Raw genomic sequence first — 25,069 nt, 5'->3', positions numbered from 1 at the left:
TCGAGCGGCCGTCACGTGTCTCTGACGTAACTAGAGTCATGGCCAACAGTTTTCGAAAATCCACACTATCAAATGCTTCCTACGCAACTTAGCTAAGATCCCAACTTCCGACATTTGTGGCATCCATTTGTCAGTCTTAAGCAGTACGGTGCACGTCAAAGTCATCAATGACGCGGTGTGCGAAAAAATACATCGTGAAATCAACCAGAGTCGACCTACGGTTTTTTCACGCCGACGGCAATGTCGGTGCGGTCACTGTCGACCACATAGGTTTGGGCGTGGGCACCATACGGGTTTTCGAACTTCCGTTCGAGCCCCTGGCGAAAAATGTTATCGCGGCTTTGTGCCCCTATGGCACTGTTCATGACCACACTGCCGAACGCTGGGCGCAGTTTAAATGGTTCATATGGCTCTAAGCACTATGGGACTTAACATCTCACGTCATCACTCCCCTAGACTTGGAACTATGTAAACATAACTAAGCTAAGGACAGGACACACATCCACGTCCGTTGCAGGATTCGAACCTGCGACCGTAGCAGCCGGGTGGTTCCGGACTGAAGCGCCTAGAATCGCTTGACCGGGCGCAATTCCAAACATACCCCGTTCGTAACGGTCTCCGATAGGCCACCATCTATCTATGTTGCCACCTGCCGTCTTACCTGCAAACCAGCGGGTGCCGAACGGTCACTGGCCGACCCAAGGCCAGCTCCGAGTGCGGCAAAGGAGGTCATCTCAGGTCTGTCTTCAGCGACGCATCACCCAACTGCCGGCCGCTACCATGGCGCCTCAGACGGCGGTTTTACCGATCACCTACGCATCGACGCTCTCTTGTCCTCCAACCGACTGTCGTCAGTCGGCCCAAGTACCAGTGACCCTTCGAGCCAGATTCGACACATCACGCCCACAACCTGCCCCCTTTTCCTTCACCGTTACCAACAGCGACGACTTCCGATCACCTACCGGCCGATGATCTGGACGCCCCGTTGCTTATCGCCTTCACGACGGTCTTCTTCCTAGGCCGTCGCAACTCTCTCCCGTCTTCCGACACAGAGGTACAGACACGCAAACAACGTTGACCTAAGCGCCGCAAGACGAGGGGCCGTACGGTCTCAGTACGCGACCTCTGAGGCTCCAGAGGAGGCCTCGGAGAACCTGCACGACGACAAGAATGACGACAACGCGACACCTGCTTCGGCTGTGCCGGTACATACTCTGCCGGCTCTCCCCGGTGCACCTGAACCGATGGACTTCAGCGTTACGACTGCCGCCGATACGTCCTCCGCTCCTACGGACGACGAGCAACGCACGAACGCCACGACAGCGTCCTCGCTGGCGTGCAGTGACGTCGACGATGGCCCAGTCCACAAGCTGGGGATGGAGTTACCCCAAACGGAGACCTACTTCTTTTGTCACCCGTCTTCTGACTTATTTGATTCCGCCCACCACGAATTTTCCTGTGCCAACCTCTTCATCTCCTCAATTATTTGCTGAATTTATTCCAATCTCTGTGTTCCTCTTCAGTTTTTGCCCTCTACGGCTACCTCTAGTACCATGGAAATCATCCCTGATCTCTTAAGAGATGTCCTATCATCCTGTCCCTTCCTCTTGTCATTGTTTCCCACATGATCCTTTCCTCTCCGATTCTGCGCAGAACGTCCTCATTCTTTACCTTATCAATCCATTTAATTTTCCACGTTCGCCTGTTCAACACATCTCAAACATCCGGTTTCTATTTGCAATCGCGGCGGATTGTTTATAATCATTAAATTATTCACGATTGCTGACGCGCTGCAATGTTAAAATTTCTCACATCTCAAATGCTTCAATTCTCTTGTGTTCCGGTTTTATCATAGTCCATGTTTCACTACCATATAATGCTGTGCTCCAAACGTACCTTCTCAGAAATGTCTTCCTCAAATGAAGGCTGGTTACACTGTCAATAAGGCCGTCAGGTGGCATGCGGCACGGCTCGCCACTTCTCGACCCTCTTCAACCCCAACTAATGGATTTCCCCTCCACGGCGTGGCTCGACTCCAAACGTACCAAACTGCAACCATCAACACTAACAACATTAGCCGCTGTGTGAAAATTCAGCTGCTGTACGAAATAATATGGGTGACTACATCACACTACCGCAGGGAGTCCACTTGGCCACACTTACGGACGTCGTGGGATATAACACTTATCCATAAACTGGTGACCACCTGGGACGTGGCGTAGACATCTACGCCCGAGACGGCATTCCGGTGGCTGATACCACATACTATCCGTGCGCAAGAGGCGTGGCAGTCACCGTCATGGAGTCGCTCCGTCGTGTTCCACCACCAGACGCGACAGAGCACACTTCTATTCAGAAGAAATCGCCTCTTTATTTATTGGGCGCTGTGACCATTGGGGGTGATTTTAACTGTGTCATGCACCCTAAGAATCAAGTGCCCCACTACGACACCTTTCAAGACCTGCGCCTTGTCACCCGTAATATGTTGTACAACGACACTTGGGAAGTTCGGCACGGCAACGCACCTGGTCACACTTACCAGACGGGTCACTCCGCGAGCCACCTTGACAGAATTTACGTCTCTCGGGAACTTAGAATTGCTCTTCAAGGAGCAGAACTTTAGCCTACATATGCAATATTCTCCTCACGCGACAAGTGGTCCGGCGCAGTCGTTCACCGTGTAAGTTCAACACCTCCCATCTCCATGAAACCGATTGTCTTCAATGCGTTAGCGAGGCGTGGGTCACCAGTGAACTTCGCTTACGTAAGTACTGCATACCCTTCACTTGGTGCCTGGAATGTGCCAAACATGCCATTCGACGTACTTTGATTCAGTATTTCAAGGAAGTAGCTGCTTGGCGCAGGCACGCTACCGACTATTTCTACTCCGTTCTCAGCGACCTAGACGCCCAGCCACCTACCGCTGAAACCCTGAGTTAACGCAGCAGGAATAAGGCACAAATCGTATCGTTGACTCGCCGTAGACTGCAGGGGGCAGTGTGGAGAACCAGACGTCAAGATTCGGTGGAACAGGAACATCCCACCGTGCATCGCTTCGCATCCGATAGGAAACACCGACGACAACGACTTATCAAGGAGAACACTTGTCACGCCCAGCAAATCACTTGTCAGGCTGAGATCGTCAGTGCCTTTGTAGGCCACTACCTCACAAAGTACCAGGAGGACCCTACCATAACTCTGGCTGAGGAGTTTGTGTTACCACAGGCGGACGGGCTGACGGAGCTGGTTATGTGCGATGAAGTCCACGATGCAGTCAACAAATGTGCTTTGAATAAGTCACCTGGCGTCGACGGGTTGTTGTTGTTGTTGTTGTTGTTGTTGTATTCAGTCCTGAGACTGGTTTGATGCAGCTCTCCATGCTACTCTATCCTGTGCAAGCTCCTTCATCTCCCAGTACCTACTGCAGCCTACATCCTCCTGAATCTGCTTAGTGTATTCATCTCTTGGTCTCCCTCTACGATTTTTACCCTCCACGCTGCCCTCCAGTACCAAATTGGTGATCCCTTGATGCCTCAGAACATGTCCTACTAACCGATCCCTTCTTCTCCCCAATTCTATTCAAAACCTCCTCATTAGTTATATGATCTACCCATCTAATCTTTAGCATTCTTCTGTAGCACCACATTTCGAAAGCTTCTATTCTCTTCTTGTCTAAACGATTTATCGTCCATGTTTCACTTCCATACATGGCTACACTCCATACAAATACGTCGACGGATTGCTGATAGAATTTTATCGCGCCTTCCTTGCGCTACTGGCGTCGCGGTGGACAACATTGTTTCATGAACTACCAACCATGGGCAACGCCATACCACCAGCCTCTGTCAGAGGAATTATTACAGCCACCCGCAGACAGACATCGGCAGTGACGTCAGCATATTGCCGCCCCATAACTCCGCTTAACGCAGACTATAAAATTTTTGCACAACACCTGGCGACGCGTTGCCACAAGATACTGCCTAGCATTCTGTCCCCAGAACAGACAACGTCGGGTGGCTCAGTTAATATACAAGTGGGCTCAGGGCAATGTCGCGATTTAATCGCACTGGCAACAGCGTGCAGACTCCGCGCCACGGTGGTTGCCATTGATGTTGACAGCACATTCTACAAGATGCGGCATCATTCTCTACTCTCCGTAATAAGCCGAATGGGTTTTCCACTCTCCTTTAACGATATCATCCGGCGCATGTACGGCAGCGCCGAATTCCTGATTCAGGTCAATGGCCACGTGGCGTGAGAAGTGACCATCCATCGCTCCATAAGACAGGGTTGTCCACTTTCGACACTACTCCACGCCATAATCCTGGAGCCATTCATCGGGAGTTTGACGACCGATCTTTCTGGTCGCACTTTGCCACAGCATACTTTTCGTCGTCGTGCGTATGCGGACAACATCCTCCTCTTAGCCCGCTCCCGGATCGAAACACAGATGGTACTTGATTTGATATAAATGGACGGAACTACACCCGACAGTAACATGAATGTGGCTAAATCCTCGACGACGCCCATTTGATACGGTCTCTCACACGACGATTTAGCTGTCCTCCCGTGCATACAGAAACTACGATACCTTTGTATCATTTTCACGTCCACCTTGCGCCACTCCGCTGCCATAGGTTTTCGGCGTACTCTCCAAATTGTCAGCACGGCAGTGCGACAAAATCTCCTCCGCTGACTCAGTTATGTACAATCTGTCGAATACCTCAGTCAACATGTGGCAATCAGGATGGTCAACATCGCACAGCTACTCCCACTGCCATCAACTATTGGACGCAGCCTCGAAACCTTCTCACGGCCGGTACACTCTTCAAGGTCTGTTACGAAACTGAATCCCCCTGGCGAGCGGGCGGCCTCGGCCTTGTCAATGTGCGACTCCGAGCGACCTCTTTGTAAATGGCAACCATGCACAAGCAGTGGAACGGGGGCGCCTCCCTTACGTGCAGCATTCTCGACATTCTTACGCGCGCGACCATATCCCCGCCGGCGTCAGTAGGCCACATCACGCACCATCAGACGCATTTCTGATGTCATCGTCGACTTAAGTTATGCTCACTCCCGCCGTGCACGTGCCTTCCTGGATCCAAAGATCTGTACTTTCCCCTATCTTGTTACATATCCAGGAACAATGTCGAACTGCCGCGCGGGGTAGGCGTGCCGTCGGAGGTTCGAGTCCTCCCTCGGGCATGGGTGTCTGTGTTGTCCTTAGCGTAAGTTAGCTTAAGTTAGATTAAGAGATTACAAAGGGGTGTTCGCAGGAATCGGTCCTGAGGCCACTCTTTTGGGAAATCAACATGGAACCCCTTTTGGACAACCTGCAGAACAGCGACGATGTGCTAGAGGGCATAGCCTGCGCAGACGACCTCCTCCTGCTGGTTGGCGGTCGTAGCCGCGAAGACCTGAAACCCAAAATTGAAAGGGCCATATCCATCTTGAGTACATGGTGCCACACTGCCAAAATGAAGATCTTACCAAGTAAGTCCACATACTTACTATTGAAGGGACAACTAGTTAGGAATCCGACAGTAAGAATAGACGGCACACCAATTCTTCGGCGCCACGAGGCACGATACTTGGGTGTAGTCGTTGACGATAGGTGGAGTTATACATCACACATTGACACCGTAACGCAAAGATCGTTAGATCAACAATCTAATAGCGATTGGACATAAGCGATTCCATCTGCCACCAGAACTAATAAAGCTATATCACAATAGTATACCGACGTCAATTGTAGGATACGGGTCAGGAGTCTGGGCTCACAGGCTCACAATGGTCATGCCTGCCATGCCTGTAAGAAGAGCGCAGCGAAATATGCTCCTGCCATCAGTATGGGCATATAGAACAACTCCAGGGGGAGCACTAACAGTATTAATGGGGCTCTGCGCTCTCGACATAAAGATCAGGGAACAAGCGGCGCGATATTGGGTCAAAAAGGGAATCAGAGATAAAATAATTGAATTAATGGGGATTCACATGAGGAACAAACTAGAAATTAGGCATAGGGGGGAGGAGCTTTGGTATTAACAGTGGGATAATGAAGACACAGGTCGCAGAACATATGAGTTACTAGAATGAGATTTTCACTCTGCAGCGGGGTGTGCGCTGATATAAAACTTCCTGGCAGATTAAAACTGTGAGCCGGGCCGAGACTCGAACTCGGGACCTTTGTCTTTCGCGGACAAGTGCTCTACCAACTGAGCTACCCAAGCACGACTCACGCCCCGTCCTCACAGCTTTACCTCTGCCAGTACCTCGTCTCCTACCTTCCAAACTTTACAGAAGCTCTCCTGCGAACCTTGCAGAACTAGCACTCCTGAAAGAAAGGATATTGCAGAGACATGGCTTAGCCACAACCTGGGGAATGTTTCCAGAATCTGCCAGGAAGTTTCATATCAGCGCACACTCCGCTGCAGAGTGAAAATCTCATTCTGGAAACATCCCCCAGGCTGTGGCTAAGCCATATCTCTGCAATATCCTTTCTTTCAGGAGTGCTAGTTCTGCAAGGTTCGCAGGAGAGCTTTTGTAAAGTTTGGAAGGTAGGAGACGAGGTATTGGCAGAAGTAAAGCTGTGAGGACGGGGCGTGAGTCGTGCTTGGGTGGCTCAGTTGGTAGAGCACTTGCCCACGAAAGGCAAAGGTCCCGAGTTCGAGTCTCGGCCCGGCACACAGTTTTAATCTGCCAGGAAGTTTCATATGAATTACTGCCTAACATCCACCACGTCTGGGATAAGGGGGAGGGTGCACCATTTTACCCTATTCTGAACTCACCGGACTTGACATAGGACTAAGTATAAGATTAGATGTTGGATAAGCTAGGATAGCAACATTAGAGTAGAACTGCAGCGATTAACCACTCTGGGCCCCACCGCGGTGCCAGGGGCATGCTCACCGGGATTAGCTCGGTGAGCACGGCCAACCAATGTAGGTTTATATACGCTGGCACACCTGTTACGCTGCAGGTAGACTAGCATAAGTAGTAGACATATTGGCAACCTTAGGACATTACAGTAGTGCCCATGGTGGAAAATAGAACTAACATTCTTAGAATAAAAAACTGCAATAGTAATAATTGTATTAGTATCAAGTAGGACCCACTAATGTATTAGGCGGTGGGTTGCCGCGTATCAGCGGCAACGTTTGCGATGTTCCAAAGAGCGTAAGGACAGGACCAACGAAAAGAGTAGCTGCGTACTTTCCCTCAGATGAGAGCAGATGGTCTGAATAGAGATTCTGAATGTGCCCTCATATGGTGAAAGGTGGGAACACGCAATACAACTAGGAACATTGCCGAATATAGTAGTTTTGGTGGCACAGGTGTTAGGCTGTGGGGAGGCATAATGTTGCATGGGCGTACTGACCTACAAATCTTTGGACACGGTACAATCATCGGTCAATGTTATTGTGACACTGTACTCCTTTCCATGTGTTTCTTTTCAGGGGTGCCTTAGGCCCAGAGTTCATTTTTTTGTGACAGCGGAAGACGATATTCGGCGGACGAACAGGCCTGCTGGTTCCCCTCATTAAAGCCCATCCGTGTGGGATGTATTGGGGGGAAGTATTATAGCACATCCACGTGCACCAATGACTATGCTGCAGTTGTGATTTGAGCAAGTGGGGAAATGGTACGCCCTACCACGAGAACTCCTAATAGACTATGTGGGCTTCAAGGCAGCAGGTTGCAGGGCATACATTGCTGTCTGTGGTGATCACACACTCTTTTAAGAACCATGTCCCGCTTTTTGTATTGTCCAGGGGACTATCATAAATCGCATGACTTCGATGTACTTACTGTCCTTGAATAAAAGCGTCATTTCTGTTCGGCTCATTTCGTAGTTCTTTCAGTTACCTTCTGTACTACACACTGGCAGTTCATTCTGCACCCTTTGTTACTTGCCAGTGGCACATCATGTAAAAGTTACTTCAGCCCTTTAGTTCTGCACACCAGTGTCGTTATGAAATAACAATTTTTACTAACATTGATTTATAACATAATAAAGTCTAACAGAGAGGATTATATTCTATAAATTAAACTGACTTACATTATATTTACATTTTTAAAATGTTTAACAAATGTGTGAGGTGGGGCCGATGTATGATATCCAGCCGTTTTTCAAATGGCTCTGAGCACTATGGGACTTAACTTCTGAGGTCATTAGTCCCCTAGAACTTAGAACTACTTAACCCTAACTAAGAACATCACACACATCCATGCCCGAGGCAGGATTCGAACCTGCGACCGTAGCGATCGCGCGGTTCCAGACTGTAGCACCTAGAACCGCTCGGCCACCCCGGCCGGCAGCCGTTTCTCCCCTCACCCTTTCACCATCCCCACTCCCCATCTAGCCTTACTTGTGGCCTGCTAACACGTATTTGATGGCTACTTACGTATAAATATATGAACATACAAGTCTGCAAGAAGAGTGGCACGATCTAGCGAACGGATATAGAAATAGCTGCCTGCTTCGTTCCTAAACACTGCACTAAACTTCTGTTTTGATGACAGTAAATTAAAAAAATACCCACAAGTTTCGCTTTAGCTATAGCACTGATAAACGCAATCTATAATAGGTTTCATATGTGGGGCGCAAAAGGAAGTGGCGTAGCTTTCTGAGCATATCTCCATCCCCTCGAATGAGCTGCGAACTTCCATACAAATGTTTGCCCCGTGGAAACAGAGGACTTCTGCCCCATCTCTGCCACGGTACGGCTGCATTAATATTAAGCACAACGAGACCTCGTATGCTCGAGCCTGGAAACGTGGAGATTCTGCGGTTAAACGCCAGTGCTGCCTCAGTTGGCGAAGAGGTGTGCGAAAAACGACCTGCGGAAAACAAATCTCGCCTCCGGCCACCTTTCTCCGCAAATGTTGACGCACGAAATTGGTTTCCGGGCGGGGAAAGGGTCTTTCAGCGACGGCGTCCTCAGATAAACTACTTCCACCCGACAGCGCGCCCGCGGGAGACTGATTGTTTGTGATACTTCCCACGTAAACGGCCGTGTGTGCGGCGCAGCTTGACCCAGCTGCCCGGCAAGAAATTGCGCGGTTAACCAGCTTACCAAACCGTGGTGTCAACATACACGTAGTGGCTTGTCCAGGGAATGGAGTATGCTAGTGCAGGTTCCGGAGGTGTAACATTGATTTAGAATAAAATGACAAAACCAGTTGCACTTCTTATTTTGAAGATGACGCCTGGTTTCTGACCCCAAGTCTTGTACCTCTGAGGACAGCGTTAATTTGCGTCAGTTTCGTTTCTTCGTGTCGTTCTCCTTGCGCAGTATTATTTCATTGTCATACTTTGTAGCGTTCTTCGGTTTTTTGTCCATGATGATTTTATTCTGGGTCTAGTTCTATCCTCGAAATATTTGAAAGTTTAAATTTTTATTTAAAAATCATCCTGTTGTAAATCTCTGGTTCCTGTATTCCTATTTCTTCCAGATGCCTTTGTATCGGATGGTCATAATTAAAGTGCAGCCACTCACCGAGGTCTAGTGCCGCTGTAGTTATCACATGGCAACGAAACTTGGTTGATGTGCGTTAATGCGGAATCGATTTACGCTGGGAAAAAATGTGTACCAATTTTGGCCAGCAGTAGCAAATCTGGCACTGTACAGCATCTCTTCGATGTCTGTGGAACTCATATTGAACAAATTGTGTAAGCAGCGGTTAGTAACATCAGCATTATGACTTTCTTGCTTGTTTGACCTTCCGTTCCTAATCCGTTACAGATCGGGTTTACAGCGCCAGATTTGCACCTGATGGTCAAAATTTGAACTAACGTTTTCCATAGTAAATCGGTTTCTCATTAACGCAGTAAAAAGGGATTGACGGGGGCATCTAAAACGTTCAAGGAAGGGCAGCTTGTTTTGTATTGTTGCGCAATAGGGGAGAGAGTCCCAAGGATATGATAAACGAACTGGGGAAGCGGTCATTACAATTAAGGCCTTTTTCGTTGCCTCAGAATCTCATGAAATTTCAATCTCCAACTTTCTCCTCCAAAGGCGAAAATATTTCGTTGGCGCCCACCACCTAGGGAAAAATAATAATCATAATAAAATAAGAGAGCCCTCTGCCAGTCACTTTATTATGAAATGCAGGGTAATCTTTATACATGTTGATTTTGTTATGATGTTTGTTCGCGAGTTGGTTTTCAATAATATTTATTTCACTACGACTCATGCTAATGATTCCATTTGCTACATTCCCCTCTGTATAGCTACCTTCTTTCTACTTCCTTTTCTGATATTGTTTCAGTAATGTCTCTGGAGGCAGAAACTGGTCGTCAGATTTAAAATAAAAGTGTAACTGGTGCTATAATTTTACTCCAAGACCGGTAGCGGTTCAGTACTGCGTTGCCAAATAGTCTGTACTGCCAAGTCACAAGATTAAGAGCGCCTTCTGGACGTAGCTTACATAGTGCGTAGTTTATGAAGAAGACCCTTTAGCAGATGAATTAGATGCACCATCCGACTAGTGTGAAGTTACCACCTTCTCCCTCCTGCCGGCAGTGTAGCATCGTGGCGTTGATTGGTTCAAATGGCTCTGAGCACTATGGGACTTAACATCTGTAGTCATCAGTCCCCTAGAACTTAGAACTACTTAAACCTAACGAAACCTAAGGACATCACACACATCCATGCTCAAGGCAGGATTCGAACCTGCGACCGTAGCAGTCGCGCGGTTCCGGACTGAGCGCCTCAACCGCGAGACCACCGCGGCCGGCTCGTGGCGTTGACTCACGAGGTAACGGAAGCAATCGGCAGTCATTCTTATCCATGACTGCTAAACCGCATGGGATAGGAGGGAATAAGTTGCAAGGTGCTCGTATCTTGTCCCGTAGCCCCACAGTTGTCATCAATTGGATTTCGGTTTCGAAATTAAAAGCAAAGCTTTCAACTTTAAAAAACGATTTCCATTAATCATCTTTTGAATGTTGCGCTCTTCTATTTCCGTGCATACTGAGAAAAATTGGATAGATATTCTGGCTTATGCCGGGCACCGTTTGATTAGTTCTCCTTTACCAAAACATGTTAGCAGTTTTTTTGCTATCTTCAGTGGGATTTTTTTGTTGAGTTTGAAAATTGTTCTGTCACTGGGACATTTAAATTTCAGCCCTAATTTATCTACAGATAATAAGTGAATCAGTTTACATATACCGATTTACATATATAGTTAATAACACACGTTACGTAACAGAGACAGGACATACTGCAAGTATATGCTGCGGCGACAATTACGCCTAAAATACTGGTTTGTAAAACAATTATTAATGGAGTTTTGCACATACCTTGCGTGAAGCTGTGAAGTTATTTTGCAGTGTTAGCAACTATCACGCATTTTAAAGAACGTCTTCTGAAAGCAAGACAAATATTTCTGATGTTTTTCATTTACTTCAGACCGAAATTAGCGCTGTTTATCATTTCACGATTTTTTATTCAATGGCCTTGTTTCCCGTTATTTTCGATATGTTAAAACGCTTATTTTCTTTGCTAACGGAGGTTTTGGTGGTTAACATACGTTTTTACCCATTTTGTCACAAAAACACAAGATTTCATTCATAATTTAGCGTATTATTGAGCTGATACGATGTTAATTCGTTTCGTTGTACGTTTATTTGAATGTTGACACGCGAATTTCGAAGTAATATTAAGGTTTAGGATAGTCATTTTCTACCTCTCTCTCTCTTTCTATACAGGGTGTTACAAAAAGGTACGGCCAAACTTTCAGGAAACATTCGTCACACACAAATAAAGAAAAGACGTTATGTGGACATGCGTCCGGAAACGCTTAATTTCCATGTTAGAGCTCATTTTAGTTTCGTCAGTATGTACTGTACTTCCTCGATTCACCGCCAGTTGGCCCAATTGAAGGAAGATAATGTTGACTTCGGTGCTTGTGTTGACATCCGACTCATTGCTCTACAGTACTAGCATCAAGCACATCAGTACGTAGCATCAACAGGTTAGTGTTCATCACGAAAGTGGTTTTGCAGTCAGTGCAATGTTTACAAATGCGGAGTTGGCAGATGCCCATTTGATGTATGGATTAGCACGGGGCAATAGCCGTGGCGCGGTACGTTTGTATCGAGACAGATTTCCAGAACGAAGGTGTCCCGACAGGAAGACGTTCGAAGCAATTGATCGGCGTCTTAGGGAGCACGGAACAGTCCAGCCTATGACTTGCGACTGGGGAAGACCTAGAACGACGAGGACACCTGCAATGGACGAGGCAATTCTTCGTGCAGTTGACGATACCCCTAATGTCAGCGTCAAAGAAGTTGCTGCTGTACAAGGTAACGTTGACCATGTCACCGTATGGAGAGTGCTACGGGAGAACCAGTTGTTTCCGTACCATGTACAGCGTGTGCAGGTACTATCAGCAGGTGATTGGCCTCCACGGGTACACTTCTGCGAATGGTTCATCCAACAATGTGTCAATCCTCATTTCAGTGCAAATGTTCTCTTCACGGACGAGGCTTCATTCCAACGTGATCAAATTGTAAATTTTCACAATCAACATGTGTGGGCTGACGAGAATCCGCACGCAATTGTGCAATCACGTCATTAACAGAGATTTTCTGTGAACGTTTGGGCAGGCATTGTTGGTGATGTCTTGATTGGGCCCCATGTTCTTCCACCTACGCTCAATGGAGCACGTTATCATGATTTCATACGGGATACTCTACCTGTGCTGCTACAACATGTACCTTTACAAGTACGACACAACATGTGGTTCATGCACGATGGAGCTCCTGCACATTTCAGGAAAGTGCACTTGTACAAAAGTAAATAAAATTACAGAAAACATTTTAACCTCCCGCTCACCCAGACATTCCAAGCATCAGCAAATGTGGGATTCGCTCTTGTCACCCATTCACCGAAACCGCAAGTATGTTTGTCGGCAATAGCTTGAAAAGTGATTTGAAACGTGGCGACTGCTAGAGATAGACATGGCAGATTAATCCTACGACAGAGAAAATTAATGTGCCACGCATATCGACCATGCTACCTGGCTTTGAACTGCCACGCAACATCTGGTCGGTTCTTAGCGAATAAGAACCAACACCGCAAGCCGTGCTGACTATCAGCACAAGTGAAGAAAGTAATTTCACCAAGCTGTGATTGTGGCTCTGAAAATTAGACCGTATGCCATGTTATACAGGAATGTCCTGTGAGAGCCTTCCTTGGCAATTCAACAGAGTTCTTAGTGATGACAGAGGGATGAGCAGACTACATTCGTCGCCTGCATATTAGTCTGAGGTAATTGTAGTATCATTTGTTTGTGATGCAGCCAAACCCTAAATATATAAATAACTAAATTTTGTTGTTCATTTTTCTTGCAATAAAATCGGCTGTGCTGCAATTCTGTGCCATTAGGTGACCAGAAAATTTTGAGTGGGAGGTACTATATTTTAATGCTCTTAGATATTGTTTATATTTGGTTCCGAAGTTCCTACATGTTTGGCTCACATATATGCATCGACAGCTGCTGCATTTTAATTGGCAGATTTCAACCAGGCTACACTTATAACTGTTAGTTGTTTGTCTCCAATTTTGTTCTGTATCGTCCTGATACTTCTGAATACCACTGTCAAACGAAGAAGAAGAAGAAGGAGAGAGTCGATGCATGGAGTACACTGAGGGCACCAGCGAGGTCGAGGAACATTCAGCTGTTGTAACAGAAGAAGAAATATGCTGTAGCCAGAAGAAGTCAGAACCTCAGAGGGAGTGCGAGGAACCAACTGAAAGTGAAATCGGGGAGGACCCCAGGAGATCGGGAGGTCGATGAAGAGAACAAACGACAAAATTAATTTTATTCACTCCGCAGCGATATGCGTTTGCTGATATGAAACATCGTGCTAGATTAAAACTTTGTGCCGGATCGAGAATCGAAATCAGGACCTCTGCCTTTCGCGGGGAAGTGCTCTATCGACTTCTTTTCTTTTATTTTTTTTGTGTTTTCCTAATGTGTAGACTACTTTTTATTTTTTATTTCATTTTATTTTTTAAATCGCCTTACTGTCTACTTGCCTGACATACTTTAATCTTAAAAAAAAAAACGAAATAGAAGTCAACGGTACCCCTTCTTGGCACTACCACTTTTACTATATAAAAAAAAAAAAAACTATCCGTCTGCAGACGTTGCCCCTAATTATTCCTATAATTCCCTCTAGGCGCCAGGATTAGTAAATGCGTAAAATGAAAATCCTATAAAAATGTTACAAAAAATATTATTCAAAAGAAAACTAAAAAATATTTTTACAGTGCTTGTGCAATCTCGGCTAAATGAATCTTTCTCCAAGAAATGATGCAGCTGGGTTTTCTTGTTCACTGCCATCGGGGTTCTCTGTCGTCAGCATGATGTGTAAAAGTATCTACAACGGAATCATTTTGCTTTGCTAGTGCCTCAATGAGTGCAGCTCTCCATGAATTAGCCTATGTCTTTTCTTTCTCACCGCTTACAATTTAGGACTTCCTGTCTTCAGTGTGAACTGACTGAGCTACCCAAGAAAGACTCACGACTCATTCTCAAAGTTTTACTTCCGAATGTATCTCGTCTCCTACCAAACTTCGGGAGTGATAGATCTGCAAATTTCGCAGGAGATCTTCTGTGAATTTTTGAAGATAGGAAACGAGATGCTGGTAGTAAAAAATCCGAGAGGACGGGTCGTGAGTCATACTTGGTTAGTTCAGTTGATAAAGCACTTGCACGCAAAAGGCAAAGAGCCCGAGTTCGGGTCTCCGTCCGGCACTCAGTTTTGATCTGCCGGAATGTTTCAACAAATGACAGGTGTCCTAAGCGAGAAGGGAACGGCCGGCCGAAGTGGCCGTGCGGTTAAAGGCGCTGCAGTCTGGAACCGCAAGACCGCTACGGTCGCAGGTTCGAATCCTACCTCGGGCATGGATGTTTGTGATGTCCTTAGGTTAGTTAGGTTTAACTAGTTCTAAGTTCTAGGGGACTAATGACCTCAGCAGTTGAGTCCCATAGTGCTCAGAGCCATTTGAACCATTTTTTTGAGAAGGGAACAATTAAAACACGATACCGACAAATGCACGACAAGAGAACAAATTCCAAGGAATGATCAAGCGAGAAAGCAAGACGATGCATTAACGCAGTAGAGGCAGAGAGGCGGTAACTAGGTGCAACAGGAGCGTTTACCAGACGGTTGGGCTGCGGCGAGGGCTGTTGACCGGGGCACCCTTCGATTTTTCCCATACCTAAAGGATTTCAGAGTCAGTGTTCGGACGTTACTTAACTATGAAACACAGAAAAAGACCTCAAAAAGAAGAGCGCTGTTGCGTACCATATATTTTTATCTTACTAATGTAACCGCTGGTAGGTGAATGTGCAACGTAACAGGATTGCAATCAGAATGCTGCTAAGTCCGACTGTTGCTAGTGTAATTTCTACTTTATTTAAGTTCCAAAAAATATTAAAAAACCAAAGCGTTAGATAACAAAAACTACATAGTTGGGAGTACGCTTCCGTAGCTGAGTGGTCAGCGCGGTTGACTCCCATGTGCGGACCCGGATTCGATTCCTGGTAGTGCCAGGGATTATTCCTTGGTGGACTGTGACGGAGTGCACGCAGCCTCGTTATTCCAATTAATGAGGAGCTGCTTCGTCGAGTAGTAGTGACTGCGCATCACAAAAACTAATAACGGCCGCGGCAGCGATGTGCTGACCCGACGCCTTCCATGCTGCATCCGAATGACGCTATTAACACAGGATGGTACGGTGGTCGTCGCGAGCAATGGGCCGAGGTTTTTTTTTAAGTTGAGCACATGAACCCAAGTCGGTTCATTGCCCCATTCCTTAACTTCTTCCGCTGGTATCTATCGCTGGCCGTGATCTCGTGGACTTCCAAAGTCTCCTCCAAGGGATCTCATACCTTGCAGCTATCTTCTAGCACTGTCTTCACTATACTTTCTTCTCTTATCAGCCGGCCGGGGTGGCCGAGCCGTTCTAGGCACTACAGTCTGGAACCGCGCGACCTTACGGTCGCAGATTCGAATCCTGCCTCAGGCATTGATGTGTGTGATGTCCTTAGGTTAGTTAGGTTTAAGTAGTTCTAAGTTCCAGGGGACTGATGGCCGCAGAAATTAAGTCCCATAGTGCTCAGATCCATTTGAACCATTCTCTTATCAGCACATTGTCCCAGCCATTCAGTTTTCCTGCTGTTTATTGCCGCTGTCACATTTGGTTCATTAAATAGCCTGTGCATTCTTGTGCTTTCTCTTCTTCTAAAAAATTCATTTTTAACACGGGTCCAAGGGCCTTTCTTAATGAAATGATCGTACGGCATCGATAGCAAGGAGTCCCCACATGAGGAAGTGCGGCCACCGAGGTGCAAGTGTTTTCAGTTGATGCCACATTGGGCTTGATGGTGAGGACAAAACAATAACCGGTCTCCAAGCGGAGAAAATCTCAGACGTGGCAGCGAGTTAAGCCCGGGCCTGGTGCTCGTCACGCAGCCAAGGGCATGGACTGCCTCTCTGTCTTATTGCTCAGTGTCGATGTTTCGCCCCATACATTAAAATCAGTCGCAAAGTTGTCTTTTTCATGCGGAGTTCTGTCGTTGTTAGTAGTCTGCTGATCTATAGTTTGCCCGTTGAGAATAGACGCCTGTCTGCAAATTTAATCTGTTTCATTACCGCCTCCTTCGTGCTGTTGTTCGTGCTTGCACTACTTCCTATACATATGAAGCTCTCCGCCTTCTTAAATTCCATATATCCTACTGCCAGTGATCCCTCCATTTCTCCTTTATTATTTCTTCTTACAAAAGTTGAATCATATATTTTTTTCTAAAAATAACATTTTTAAAATTTTAATTAGTATTCGCATGAAAATGCGAATATTCGAAATACATTAAAATGTAGTACAAAATATAATATAAATTCCATTTTTGCAGAGACTAAACATTATTATTGCAGTGTATATTATTTTCATTTTAAAAAAGGCGTTTCGCATGTCCGTACTAAAATCCAATTTATTTTCATATGAACAGTAATTAAGCATTAAAAGATGTCAGTTTCGTGAAATAATTACAATTGAATGTTTGTTAATTAAAATTTCGAATTTTTAATCATCTACTAGCGAGATTCCATCCAGCAACTCTAAGAATACAAACCTATTGCACTACGCTCTTCAGTTACATATGAGTGCGTTAACAAGCTATAAATGTTTTGTACCTAAAAGCTGGCCAGTGTGGCCGAGCGGTTCTAGGCGCTTCAGTCTGGAACCGCGCGACCGCTACGGTCGCAGGATCGAATCCTGCCTCGGGCATGGATGTGTGTGATGTCCTTAGGTTAGTTAGGTTTAAGTAGTTCTAAGTTCTAGGGGACTGATGACCTCAGATGTTGAGTCCCATAGTGCTCAGAGCCATTTGAACCATTTGTACCTAAAAGTGCTCGAAAGACTTGTAATCTTCAAATGTGACTTGCCAAGTATTTCTTTGACAATTCCGTTGTGCTGCTTTACGATATTGATGTCTGGTCACTGACCTTGAGTTATTGTATGTATGAAGCAAATCGAGTGGGAGGCTGTCAGTCAGGTCCCCTCCGTTTCTTCTGGCGGGGACTCAGATTCGGTGTGTGTGGCTGTCAGTCTGGAAGACGTATGAGATCCAGTGTTATAGGAACCAAACGATTATTCCAGTCAATAGCACGTCTGCTCCACAGTCCTGGATCTCACTCAAAACCCCTCCGCAGTGCCTCATGAAGTGAGGGCAGGTAACCCTGTTGACGGTGATCTGTCCGTCTGATGGGGACGTTAGAGTTGGTGGCCCCCTTCGTGCTATTCTGAAGGAATGGGCTAGGTGCCGGCACCAGTTTTCACCCACTGCTTTCCCTTCGTCCGTAACAACATAAACCCATCACTACGTTGCACAAGCCCTCTCTGCAGTCATCAACCCATCAAAGATAAACACTTGACACGTCATAGCAGATCGGAAGAAGGCAATGGCAAAGCACCTCCAGAAAACATAGCCTAGAACGGATATGTATATCCTCCCCTACACTCATTCCCTGTATATGGAACCGATTTTGAATACCGAAGATTGCAAACGCCGCTAAATGCGAGAACTATCTCACAGTTTACTAACATCTCATCCATCCTATACTCTGACAAGATGAATACATAGAAACACGAAAAAAAAACAGGATCTGTTACATGAAGATGTTAGGCATTAGATAAAGGTAAAGGCACCAGAGAAGCCTTTTTGACGTTGCGCTTGAGAATGGAGGCAATAGTTCGCAAAAATTCAAGATATCTTCCTAAGATTTCTGGACATAGAAAAGGCCTTCGACGATGTAAAATGGTGCAAGATGTTTGAAATTCTCAGAAAAAACAGGTATAAACTATGGAGAAAAACGGGCAATATTTACTATGTACAAAACCTAGAGCAACAATAAGAACGGAAGACCAAGTCTGAAGTGTTCGGATTGAATAAAATATAAAATGTAACAGAGGGGTATAATCTCTCTCTCTCTCTCTCTCTCTCTCTCTCTCTCTCTCTCTCTCTCTCTCTCTCTCTCTCCCCTCCCCCTCTCCCTCTCCCGCTTACTGTTCAAGCAGTACATGAAACAATAAGAGAACTAAAATAATGATTCAGGAGTGTGATTAAAATCTACGGTGAAAAGCTATCAATAACAAGACTCGCTGATGACATTGTTATACTTCGTGAAAGTGAAGAACAATTACTGGACATGTAGAATGTAATGAATAGTTTTATGAGCGCAGAATACATACTGAAAGTAAACCAAAGAAAAATTAAAGTATTGGTGAGTATCAGAAATGAGACTAGCGATAAACTTAACATCAAAATTAGGGATCTCACAGAAGAGAAACTGAAGGAGCTCCGCTACCAGGAAAGTGAAATAACGCATGGTGGGCGAAGCGAGGTACACATGAGAAACAGACTAGTACAGGAAAAGAGATTATAGCTCTCTACAAGAAGCCTACTAATACAAAAAAGTGTGAATTCCTAAGGGAACAAATTGCTGAGGTCATCGATCCCTAGACTTACACACTACTTAAAGTAACTGATGCTAAGAACAAAACACACACACACACACACACACACACACACACACACACACACACACACACATATATATATATATATATATATATATATATATATATATATGCCCGAGGGAGGACTCGAACCTCCGGCGGGAGGGGCCCCGCAGTCCGTAACTGCGCGGCTACTATCAAACACGTGCCTTAATATGATGGAATTTCTAAGTATGTACGTCAGGAGCACAGAAATGTGTAGAAGTGAATCATAATACTGAAAAAACCTAACAGAACAAATAGAAGCTTTTGAGAAGTGGGATTACAGGATGCTGACAATTTCGTGGACTTGTAAGGGAAAAGTGAGGAGCTATTTCGCAAAAATGGCGAGTGAATTAGCGTGTGGGAAACACTGAGATGATAGCACGTATGTCATGACACCATATAACACTTCCATGCTACTATAGCTCATTGGAGTAGATCTTCCGCTCACATAAAATCTATAGGCCATGTCGGTCCCGGTTTCCATCCCACGTTTTCGCTTCCTGGGGAGTTACTCATTTTTTACGTTGAAATTATCTTTTTCGCTTACTACACTCACGACGAGAAACGGCAAATGGTGGCTATGGCTAGCGCCCTTGAGAAGCGACCAAGATGTAAGACACGTCCCTCTCGGGAAAAGGTGTTCGTATTTCCATCTCATTACTGTGGATATGCTCCTCTCTCTATTACGACCGACGCACACCAGAAGAGCAAACTGCTGGTATGTTTCACTGAGGTCACAAAAGTCGTGGGATACCTCTTAATATTCGGTCGGGCCGCCTTTTAGTGCAGCCACTAGACATGACAAGGACTCAGTAAATCGTTGGAAGTCCCCAGCGGAAATCAGCCACGTCAGCCACGCTGCCTCTATAGCCGTCCGTAACTGCGAAAGAGTTGCCGGTGCAGTATTTTGTGTGCGAACTGACCTCTCGTTTGTGTCCGGTAAATGTTCAATGGCGTTCATATCGGGCGATGAGGGGAGCCGTATCATTTACTCATATTGTCGAAAATGTTCTTCCAACCAATTTTGAACAGCTGTGGTCCAATGTCATGGCGCATTTTCGTCCTTAAAAATTCTGTCTTCGTTTGGGAGGAAGTAGCCGAACGTAGCAATTTCCAGATCGGTTCAAATCGATCAGAGGGCCCAGTCAATTCCATGTAAACACAGCCCACACCGTTATGGAGCCACCACCAGCTCGCACAGTGCCTTTTTGAAAACGCGAGTCCATGGCTTCGTGAGGTCAGCGCTACAGTCGAACCGTACCTTCAGCCCTTGCCAACTGAAATAGGGTCTCATCTGCCGAGGCCACGGTTTTCCAATCGTCTGGTTACGAACCCAGGAGAAGCACTGCGAGCAGTGTCGTGCTGAAAGTAAAGACATTCGAGGCGGTCGTTCACTGCCAAAGCCCATTAACAGCAAATTCTGCCACTCTGTCCTAACGGATACGTTCGTCGTACGTCCGATATTGATTTCTGAAGTTATTCCACGCAACGTTGCTTGTCTGTTAACACTAACAACTCTTCGAAAACGCCGCTGCTCTCGGCCGTTAAGCGAAGGCCGTCAGACACTATGTTGGCAATGGTGAGAGGTAATACACGAAATCTGGTATTCTCGATACACACTTGACACTACGAATCTCTGAATGTTGAATTCGCTGACAATTCTCGAAATGAAATGTCCCGTGCGTCTAACTCCAATTAACACTCCGCGTTCAGGGTCTATTAATTCCCATCGTGCTGCCATAATCACATCGGAAACGTTTTCACATGAACTGCATACCTGAGTACAAATGACAGTTCCGCCAATGCACTGGTCTGTTGCACCTCCTGAACGCGACACTACCATCACCTGTACATAGGCATATCGCTGTCCCATGACTTTTGTCATCTCAGTATGCGTACATACATACACATACATACATACATACATACATACATACATACGAACAAAAGTACATCCATTTTTGTAATTTTCATGGATATAACAGAACATTAACCTGCATCCTTTCGGTACTTTTCAGCCGATATATGATTTACGCTTTGCTAATACCAAGTGGTTAGCACACTGGACTCGCATACGGAAGGGCTATCGTTCAAATCCCTGCTCGATCACCCTAACTTAGATTTTCCGTGGTTGCTAAATCGCCCCAGGCAAATGCCGGTATGGTTCCTTTGAAAGGTGAACCGTTTCGTGGAAAGCCTTCTAAAAAACCATAGTAGTATGTTACGATAACCACAGGCGAACTCTGTCAATAACGAACAAAACTGTGTATGTGTTTATGTATGCAAATGGGCTGTCAATGATGGAATATTATATCTGAATGAGAAAAAGCCCTCCATCTTTACGTGTTTTGAACATAAAAGTATTAATAATAAATATATTTTTGTGTAACTAATACTGAGAATAAAAAAGACTATGAGTACATCATTTCATGTAATTTATGTATAAATATGTGATAAACACCTCGACGAATAAAATGATCACTCTGGTGTCAGCTCTCGATGCTAGTAGACGCTTCTGTACGAGGTTGCTTCTGAATGCACGATGATGTTAATTCTACACAAGTTTTTTCAGAACATGTGTATAAAACGTATTCGTCCTTTTAATCTTATTTAATTTCTCTCCCTCCACGTGAATATAATTGAGTGGAAATAATTAATTGTGGCTAGAATTCAAATTTTATCACTGGCCGTCTGTCACTGTTTTGTCGTAATGACGCATTGGCAACCATTACGTGAAATATAATTAATCACATGATTTTCGGGATTTGCCCCCACGATACAAGAAAAAAATACTTTATAAATATTTTGCTAGCAGGAAAAGAACATTGTTTGCAGGAAGGATTTAATTAAATATTCATGACGAATGCAAAGATAATAAATAATACTACGAGGCTCAGGTTTGCCTATGAGTAAATCGCTGACTGGCAAAAATCTTGTTTTCACTGCCGAAAGTATTATTCAAATCATAATTAACAGTATAAAAGGTCTGTGTTTAACAAAGATCTTACGTAATATCGAGATTAATAGTGCAGCTACGTAGGTGATTATATCGTCTCTCTCCGCAACAATACTGATTTATCGGGCATTAATTACTACTGTTTTAAACAAATCGCTTTTTTGAGCTAGCCGCGTGTGTTGACAACATAAGTAACTTGTTACAATCCAACGTACAACCTTTACTCAGAACTATTTCACTACGTAGCAAAATTGATGATTAATAGGATATATTTTAGCCGCTACTACGAGTGTGCGAAACATAAGTGATGTCACGACTTACAAATATTTTCATTCACGATTCCAAACGTAACAAACCTTTACTTTTTATAAGGAAGAGAGAGAGAGAGAGAGAGAGAGGGAGGGAGAAATAGAAAGAGATAAGCGATATAAAGGACACAGCCGATTTCCTTCCACATCCACGAAAAAATACGAACTTGTGCTCTCTCTCTCTCTCTCTCTCTCTCTCTCTCTCTTCAAAATTGGTTCAAATGGCTCTGAGCGCTATGTGATTTAACTGCTGTGGTCATCAGTCCCCTAGAACTTAGAACTACTTAATCCTAACTAACCTAAGGACATCACACACATCCAAGCCAGAGGCAGTATTCGAACCTGCGACCGTAGCGGTCGCGCGATTCCAGACTGAAGCGCCTAGAACCGCTCGGCCATATCGGCCGACTCTCTCTCTTTCATGACACAGATTTTTCAGCCTTAATCTTCCTTTCTTTCGTTTTGCTAGTGACGTTGAGACCAGAGCCCATTTGCAAAAAAATTTGGGTGAGGCTATTTGTATATTTACGGCACAAGTTTGTAACCTCCCCCTCACTTATCGACCTTAATGACAGTGACAATTTAAACCGCGTGTACCTAATGGAAATTGGGGAAAAACAATCGTCACCGAAGTTAATTTGTCTGTAAAGAGGGAGGAAAGGGTTACATCTAAATGAAAGGAAAAATGCAAATGAAACTGGTGGAAATTAATTTTGAAAAGGGGTAAAGTTAATAAAGAAGGTAAATGTGCGGCCGTTACGTTAACAATTAACTAGCGGTAATTAGATATTTGAGATTTGGGGAAAATTACGGTCGCCAGTCCTAAGGACAATTACTATAGTAACTGAAAAAGTAAGGTTATTACACATATAATTAGCACTAGAAGCGTGGCAACTGAAGGTTGACACGTGTAGTGTGAAAACTGAAAGTTTGTCAGAAGTAATAAATTTCGCTACACTCTGACTTAATTTAGCAAAAGAATTAATAAAACCGGAAAATCGAAAGTTAATTTAGTGACTGAAGTTAAAAGTGAGCTTTCTTTCTGAAGCACATGGAAATTCAGTAAAATACGGTTAGTCTTGGTCTACCTCAACAATCATTTCAAAAGCTACTTGAATCTACGCAATTTAGAAATAAGAAATTTAACTTTGAACTTGAATTAAATGATTCTGAACAATTAACAATAGTAAAATTTAGTATGTACGAAGCTGAGCTGCAGTCACAGGTAAGCTAAAATACGGTAACAAAACTAGCACTCTTAATTTGTGCTTGTGTAATCTAAATATTGTAGCCAGCTATGAATACCTTAACTGAACTTTGAAATTAAAGCAGTGAAATCGAATGATGCTGGCGTTTGAATTTCAACGACACTCGGGACCCTGCTTGGTAATGCAATTGGGACAACGAGCAACAAAGGTTCATGCTACGTTGCTGTAATTTTGTGACTTGAACAGTTTGAGAAGCTGAGGTCTGCCATACAGTTCTAAAACTTTACATGCTTGCAGTCTTCCTTGTTGGTTGATTGAAGGTTTGGAGCCGTCGATCGAGGAGGTGGCGACAGTCACTCATTGTCGGCCGTCGCTGTTGCAGAAGCTGGATGTTGGCGCGCCTCCTTCTCGACACGGTCACCAGGCGAAACGGGCTCTTGATGTGCGCCAACTAATGCTTCCCGTCCGCGACACCGTGTCAGAAACTATCATAGCAAGTCGAGCGCAATTACATGCTGCCAAACCCCGAAAGCGCGGCAACTCGCGGGAGCGTCACACAACACACCTGCTCCACTGCACTCCCCCAGCCAGACTCTCTCTGCCCGCGCTCCACGCGGCAGAGTTAACACTACCAAAGATCCTAAACACTTTCGTTCTTCACACGACCTATCGATTTATTCGTTCGATAGCATAGTTTTCCCTACGCAAGACCCAGCGTAAAATACAAATAATATTTACAAAACAAACCAATTATACATCGACATAAATGCACATATATATATATATATATATATATATATATATATATATATAGTAAAACAATTACAATATATAAAGGCACAGAAATGTCATATCTTGAGGTAACAAAACAAGGAAAAAAATTGTAGTACAATAGATGGAAATAGGAGAATATGTATTTCCGGCGTTACAAGTTATCTCTAAACCAGTTTTATGGAGCATAGTGTCTTTTTCACTTTAGTGTCTTTTTCACTTTAAGAACTGTCTCTTTCTGACTTACTTTCTGTGCTCCTGAAAAACTACCACCTAGCCTTTGCGATAAATGGTTCAAATGGCTCTGAGCACTATGCGACTTAACTTCTGAGGTCATCAGTCGCCTAGAACTTGGAACTAATGAAACCTAACTAACCTAAGGACATCACACACATCCATGCCCGAGGCAGGATTCGAACCTGCGACCGCAGCGGTCGCTCGGCTCCAGACTGTAGCGCCTAGAACCGCACGGCCACTCCGGCCGGCCCTTTGCGATAACTTCAGATTATTTGGAATAGAAAACACTGTGAATTTTACGATGCGCTTGCGATCTTTGCATAAAAGCGATGTAAGAAACGATATACCATGTTTAGCATTTCTATCTGCTCCTGAATGACCTTCGTAGTTTAGAAACTGGTCCTCTGCGCTTTGCAGCCCACTCACGTTGATACAGAGCTGTGCAGCAGCAGAAAATCACACTACAGAGTGCCCCTGAGCAGAAAAAGTAAACCGCGCGAGATACGACGG

General features: G+C 44.9%; 1 non-coding gene across 1 annotated transcript; it reads left to right on the top strand.

Moving 5' to 3' along the window:
* The first annotated feature begins 6,610 nt into the window (after nt 1-6,610).
* On the top strand, nt 6,611-6,685 carry Trnas-cga (transfer RNA serine (anticodon CGA)). The gene has a single exon. It is a non-coding gene; the product is annotated as a tRNA-Ser (tRNA).
* Nucleotides 6,686-25,069: the final 18,384 nt, after the last annotated feature.

The sequence above is a fragment of the Schistocerca nitens genome, chromosome 7, assembly GCF_023898315.1.
Source record: "Schistocerca nitens isolate TAMUIC-IGC-003100 chromosome 7, iqSchNite1.1, whole genome shotgun sequence".
In the NCBI taxonomy this organism is placed as follows: Eukaryota; Metazoa; Arthropoda; class Insecta; order Orthoptera; family Acrididae; genus Schistocerca; species Schistocerca nitens.
Note: the sequence above shows the minus strand (reverse complement) of the source record. Positions and strands in the feature narration are given on the sequence as shown.